The sequence below is a fragment of the Bidens hawaiensis genome, unplaced genomic scaffold (genome assembly GCF_021521415.1).
Source record: "Bidens hawaiensis isolate Kalapana, Puna unplaced genomic scaffold, B.hawaiensis_p1.1 tig00002438_1, whole genome shotgun sequence".
NCBI classification, from domain to species: domain Eukaryota; kingdom Viridiplantae; phylum Streptophyta; class Magnoliopsida; order Asterales; family Asteraceae; genus Bidens; species Bidens hawaiensis.
In genome coordinates this window covers 3,041,226-3,048,358 of record NW_027491134.1, presented here as the reverse complement: position 1 = coordinate 3,048,358, position 7,133 = coordinate 3,041,226, and positions in this window count along the sequence as shown.

The following is a 7,133-nucleotide window of genomic DNA, read 5'->3' as shown; positions in this document are numbered from 1 at the left end:
TTTCACTTACGGGTTCCTCCAAAAGGACTAGTAGACCTCCTACAAGGTTTAAAGATTTTGTTTTAGGTGATGGTTTTTCTGAAGATGATGGACATATTACTACTTGTCATTTTGCTCTTAATACTACAGATCTCATTTCCTATGAAAAAGCAGCTAAGTATCAAGTCTGGCAAAAGGCAATGAAGACAGAATTGCAAGCTATTGAAAATAGTCAAACATGGCAACTTGTTCAACTACCACCTGAAAAAAATCTTGTAGGCGTCAAGTGGCTGTTCAAGACCAAGCTTGGTCCTAATGGCAAAATCATTAAACACAAAGCAAGACTAACGGCTAAGGGATACTCTCAGCAGTATGGAATTGATTATCAAGAGACGTTTGCACCTGTGGCCAGGTTTGAAACCATTCGAGTTATTCTTGTAGTTGTTGTTCAACTTGGCTGGAACATAAATTAACTAGATGTTAAGTCTGCATTTCTTAATGGGGACTTAACAGAAGATATATATGTAGCACAGCCTGAGGGATTTGTTGTTCAAGGAAAAGAGAATATGGTGTATAAGTTGAACAAGGCCCTCTATGGGTTAAAGCAAGCTCTGCAGGCTTTCTATGCCAAGATTGATGGGTACTTTCTTGAAAATGGTTATTAAAGGAGCTATAATGAACCAACACTCTATGTCAAACAAACAAGTACATGTGATATTATTTACTTTTGTCTATATGTAGATCATATTATCTGTGTTGCCTCTTGTGATAGTATGATCAAAGATTTTAAAGAAGGGATGAAGCAAACATTTGAAATGACTTATCAAGCACTGAAGCTAAATACATTTCAGCTGCAGCTACTGCTTGTGAAGCAATCTGGTTAAGGATTATTTTGGAAGATCTTGGTTTCAAACAAATGGAGCCTACAACTATTTACTGTGATAATAAGTCCACTATCAGTCTTTCTAAGAACCCAGCCATGCACAATAGATCAAAGCACATTGAACTAAAATATCATTTTATCAGGGAGATAGGCATACAGAAGCAAGTAAGTTTGGAGTATTGCAGTACACACAATCAATGGGCAGATATGTTAACAAAGTCGCTGGCTAGAGAGAAGTATGTCTATTATCGTCACAAACTCGGAGTTATAGAGTTTGAATCAAGGCAGGGTGATAAAGGCTGATTCAAACTCATTTCATGCAGGGAATTCTTGATCTAGTAGTTCGCATATTTTGTTTTACTTTCACGTGCTTTATTGTTTGAATAAGGCTCCTAACGGGTATATGGATAGGAAGTCCTAGTCTCTATGATCTATTGCGTACTTATTGTTATTTTCAGTCTATAAGTAGGTGTATTTCCCTTCTTTAGTGTGTGCACTTTAATTCATCAATAAAATCACAAGAATTCCCTGCATCTTGTTCTTGCTTTACGTATTTGATTAAATGTGATATAATTGTTCTTATACCATCATTTGTGAATGGTTGAAATCTAGTGGTTTTCTGATCTCTTTTTCGGCACCCACATGTGTTCAATACTAAAGATGATGATGATGATGGTGGTGGTGGTGGATTGGAATTGAGAATAGGAAACGCTAATTGGAAATTGAGGAAGATAAAGTGATGGTAATATATATTCATACTCTGCAATAAAACTAAAGAGCAGCCTAGTTCACATGGTATTATTCGTGTTTGTTAAGCCAGAGGTCTGGGTTTGAATCCCAGCCTCTCCATTATTTTGGAAGATTATTTTTAAACCGAATTAAAGGATTAGGGGTAAAATGATCATTTCACACTTTCTTTAACGATCAACGCCCGGTCAACAAACGGTAGGAGTCAAACTGTGCCTGCCTGAAGTGGCACATAACACACAATTTGAGAATGAGACATGTATGGTACCCACGTCCATCCAGCGTCGGGGCACAAATCATAATTTTCTCTTGTTTCAAACTACATGTTACTCCAAACATAGATTGAGTGGGGATATTAAGTGACTTTATTATCTATTACTCCGTATTATTTGATTTATCATTTATTTGTAACTAGGTTAGTATCATGTGTGATACACGGGTTGGATAAATAATATTATGATTTTAATAAATGAATATAAAAATTTATAAAATCGAATAAATTACAAATTATAAAAGAAAAAAAGAACCATGATAAAATTATCAAAAAATTAAAAAAATTATTTATATATGATTGTGCATGTTTAGATGGTAACACCTGAATTATATAAGAAAAGAATATCATTAATCAAATATTTTGATTCATAAATAGTATAAAAAAACAAATGTACCAACATGTTTTCCATATAAAGTCTTTCGTGATACATCACAACCCTAAAAAACTTGGTCTTATTGAAAAGGTTTGTAGAGGTGTATCTGCTTATGCTAGTAACATTAAATTATATATGTTTGATTTACAAACAAAATATGATAAACTACCAAAAAGATGATAAGATGATTATGATACATGGACAACCCAATAGAATCTTAACAGAAAAAGTTACTCATTCTAAATTATGAAATACCTATGATTATTCATAAACGAATACATCTATTTATTTTACTTATATAATCTTTACAAGAAATAATGTACGTTAACTTTGCAGATAAGTTAGTTACACAAATAAGAAATAATACATAGATCTGTAACACCATTTCATTTATGATACAAAAAAGACAAATTATTGCACAGTTCATCAGTTATATCAACAAAGTAGACATGTTCTACAAATGCATCATTATTGGTTCTCAATATTAGTCATAAGCATAACATTTACATTAAATTTATTAAGTTTGTAAAGTCTCATCAACTTTTTTCCCAATTTGAAAATTACATGGGAACCCTATGGGTTCAAAGATCTATTGATATGAGAAGATGTAATATAATCATCAATAAAAACACATATATAGTGATAGAAATTAGAAAACGCTATTTAACAAATTCAATAGTATTGTAAAAAATTTAAGACATTAACCTAGATTATCATAAATTCAACCAAAATCAAATAGGTAAACAAATCGTAAACCTTAGAGATTTATTATCAAGTTTTGGAGAAATCATGAAAGTATTTATAGATAAATCGACATAACTGAGATTTAATAGAATGAATAGCTTGAGATTATGTGATTGATTTCTTATTCTCTAGATATGATTTCAAACTGTAATTTTTTGTGTATGATATCATTTAGGGAGAAAATCAATTATGTCAGATATGATTTAGGGAGGCAAGAAAAGTTAGCATGTGTGCTATAAATTATATGAAAATTAATATAAATTTTTTTATAACAAAGGGTTGGTTACGAGATACCCATTCCCAATTTTGATTTTTTTTTTAAATAAAAATATTTTTAATGATTGAAAATAAAAACTTACAAAATGCTAGAAATATAGACATATATACTCTCTTTCACTACATGTGATTATATTTTTAACGCATGATGTATAAGTGTTATGCGATTCCCACAATTTTCTATTTCAAATTAGTTTTAAATTGGACGCTTGTATATATAATATGATTCATTATAAAGATTATTGTAATATTGAAATGATAAAAACCGAGCACTGATTCTTTAAGCTAAGTCCTTTAATCTTGTTTTTTTAATTAATAATGATGATCCATGGAAGAAAATGCGCATTCATGTGAGTTATGTCCGGTGGAGATACTTTCATTTTTTGAGTCTCAAAAGTTACGATAATATTACCTTACAATTCTACACCATTATTATTAGTTGTTATTAATTACTAAATAATTAATTCATATTAGGAGAGAGATATTTAAAGAAAACGTCGGTTACGAAACCATTTACCATTTTGATTATCCTTTTATTTAAGTAAAGAAAAACAGGTTTTAATTATTGAACAAAAACTTGCCAAGTGGCATAAATATAGTCCAATTAAGTGACGTGTGGCACAAATACATTTTTGTTTATTATAATAGTAGATTTTTTTAGTTTGCTATTATTTTAATTATTGAAATATATGTGTTAGGGTTAGTCGGTTAATGTTAACACTGTAATGTTATCCCTCTGCATTAAAGATATTTCCATCAGTTAATAAAACAAATGGGCATTGGTTTTTATTATTTCAAAGTATCATTTATTGGTTGATGTCGGTCCCAACTAACAAGTTGGCTGCTGACGGTCTCATCTTTTAATATATTTGTTCCCAACGCTATGCGGTTAACAGAATCTTAACGTTACTTGCAGGTCGTCGGGAAAACGCTTTAGGTCAGAAAAGTCACACTTTTTTTCCAGAAAACTCAACCTGAACATCACCACCACTACCACCAACCAACCACCACCATTTGAGTACCACTAATCGATTCCAACGATGGTTTTAGGGTTCCAACGACCTCCATAATTAGGGGCTTTTGTTATAAAAAAAAATTCTTAAGGTTCGATCGAAGGTTGCAAAGATGCTTGGGACGAAAATATTGAGCGCTTTCGCGCACCGGGGGGGGGGGGGAGGGGGGTGTGAGCTTTCCGGCCAAAAATGCTTTTCCGACGACCTGCTACTAACGGCGTTAGAATTCTGTTAGTCGCGGACAGTTGGGAACAAATATAATAAAAGGGGGAATCGTTACAGCCAATTCGTTAGTTGAGATGGCAACGACTAAAAGATGATAATTGAGATTAATAAAACCAATGCATCTAAAAGAAATATTATATATCAGATTCTTTCCATATATTTTCATTAAAAGATGACTTCTTTAAATTCTTTTCATATGTAATAATCTAATCTAATCTAATCTAATCTAGCTATTATATTAAAACAACATGGTTTCCACATGTCCTTTAATTAAGCTATCTACATAAGATTCCACCTTAACAATTTCCAAAATTATAATTTACACTTAATAACCTATTTAATTTTAATCTACTTATTTATATTATTAAAAAAAACTCATTCTTCCATAAGGTACGTTATTATGAATCCATAAGATAAAAATATGTTATATTAAACATACTTTTAGACATAAATATATTTTAATATGCTTTTGAGACGGCAAGGTATATTATTAATCACTCGTGTATTACACGGGCTATATCCTATTATTAACTAAATTAATATTGCTATTTGGGAGTTTATGTATCAAAACCTCTTTGTACATATATAGATAAGAATGAAGCTAGATAAAAACAACGAGATACAAACAATGAAATAAGTTGATATTGGAAGTGACGTGGTTAAAAATTGGGAAGTTTGACCTGGGTTTAAATCCCCTTGGTCCTTTTTTTACCCCTTCTGTGTTTACCCCTTTTTACTCTTTTATTTGTTACTAGGATACAGACTGATACACGAATGGTTTTAAAAAAATATAATAAAAAAGTTAAATTTAATAATATATGTAATAGCATATCCTATGGATTCATAAGATATATATAATGATAAATAAAATTTTATAATTCATAAATATTTAAAAACCTCATTTAATACAGCATTTAAAGTTACATTTTTAATTTTATTAGTAATTCTATAAAGGAAATTTGGTTTTTATTGGTCCCAACTATTTCATTTTTATCGGCGCTGGTCCCAACTTTCATTTTGGCTGGCAACGGTCCCAACTTTCACATACGTTTCTTCCACCAATCCGCGACTAACGGAGTATTAACTCCGTTATGTCATTGCTGACGTGTCCATCCTACTTGTCAAAAATATATGACATGGCAGCCTATGTGGATATTAGTTTTTATATAACAATTTTACATTCATAATCAAAATTCCCAATTATCTCCTCCACCAACTCTGGCGATGGTTCTTTTCCGGCAACCAGAGAAAGAGATCGTTAGCCATCCTCCAAGATCGCAACTCATCCGCAGTACATATCGGATGCTTATTCACAACCTTCTCACCGTTAATCGTTAATCCGGATCGGAGGATGGCGACACCGGATTTGAACGCCGATGCGGCGAAGGACGGCGACACCGGAGTTGAACGCCGATGCGGCGGAGGAAGTTGAACGATGACGGGTGATGACGGTCAAACATTGTAATTGATTCGATGAATTAGGGTTCTTGAGATAAATTGGGGATTTTTATTTGGGTGTGCCTTTGGAGTCAAACCCCCCAATTTATCATATATGAATCGGGTTCCTGAATCGGAACACGGGGGGTGGGTCGCCGGAAAAACGGGACGAGGCGATTGGATACGAACTAAGATGAATAACGAATATGGGGGAGACGGCTCGAGTAGATTCAAAACTCCACAAGCATGATGGTGGCTGGAAATGGTGAATGTGACGGTGGCCGATGCGGCGTTGGGCAGTGGTGGTGGGAGTGGGGGTGGGACGGTGGTGTGGGGAGGTGGGTTTGAGTTTGATGGCGGCGATGGGTGGGAGGTCAGAGTCCGGTAGGGGTTTCTGATTCTCTGGTCTTTGACAACTCAGATGGCTGCCACGGTGTCTGCCACATAACATTTTTTTGACAAATAGGATGGACATGTCAGCAATGACATAACGGAGTTAGTACTCCGTTAGTCGCGGACTGGTGGAAGAAACGTATGTGAAAGTTGGAACCGTTGCCAGCCAAAATGAAAGTTGGGACCAGCGCCGACAAAAATGAAATAGTTAGGACCAATAAAAACCAATTTTCCTTCTATAAATGATAATAGTATTAGTTGGCATTCTAATTGTCTACTCTAATTGAATAATATGCGAAAGATTTGTTTTGATTTAATAGTATAAGGTAGATTTTATAACTTTGTTCTTTTGGTAATTAGTCCTCTAAGTTTACTAGTTTGGTTAAATCCTTCATAAACTAAAATTAAGTATTTAATTAGAATAATAATCAGTTTTGATTAGCCCTGCTTGCGGTGCGCACATATGATGTATATATGTGTGAACCCTCGGGTGGGCAAAAGTAAAATTGCACTAATTTTGACGTTATTTTACTAATCTCGTGAAAATAACGTTAAAAGTGACGGACGGTTAATCAGGCATCATGTAGTGGCGTTGATAGCCGAAAGACAAAGGTACATGCACCGATCAGCCGGTGTCCCGATGATTGAGTGCTATGTGCCTTATGTCCAAGGCTTGATGCAAAACTACTATCGAGCCGGGGTCTCACCTGAAGCAGCCTCTCTATCCTTATGGGGTAGAGGTAAGGCTGTGTACATCTTACCCTCCTCAGACCCTACTATAGCTTTGCT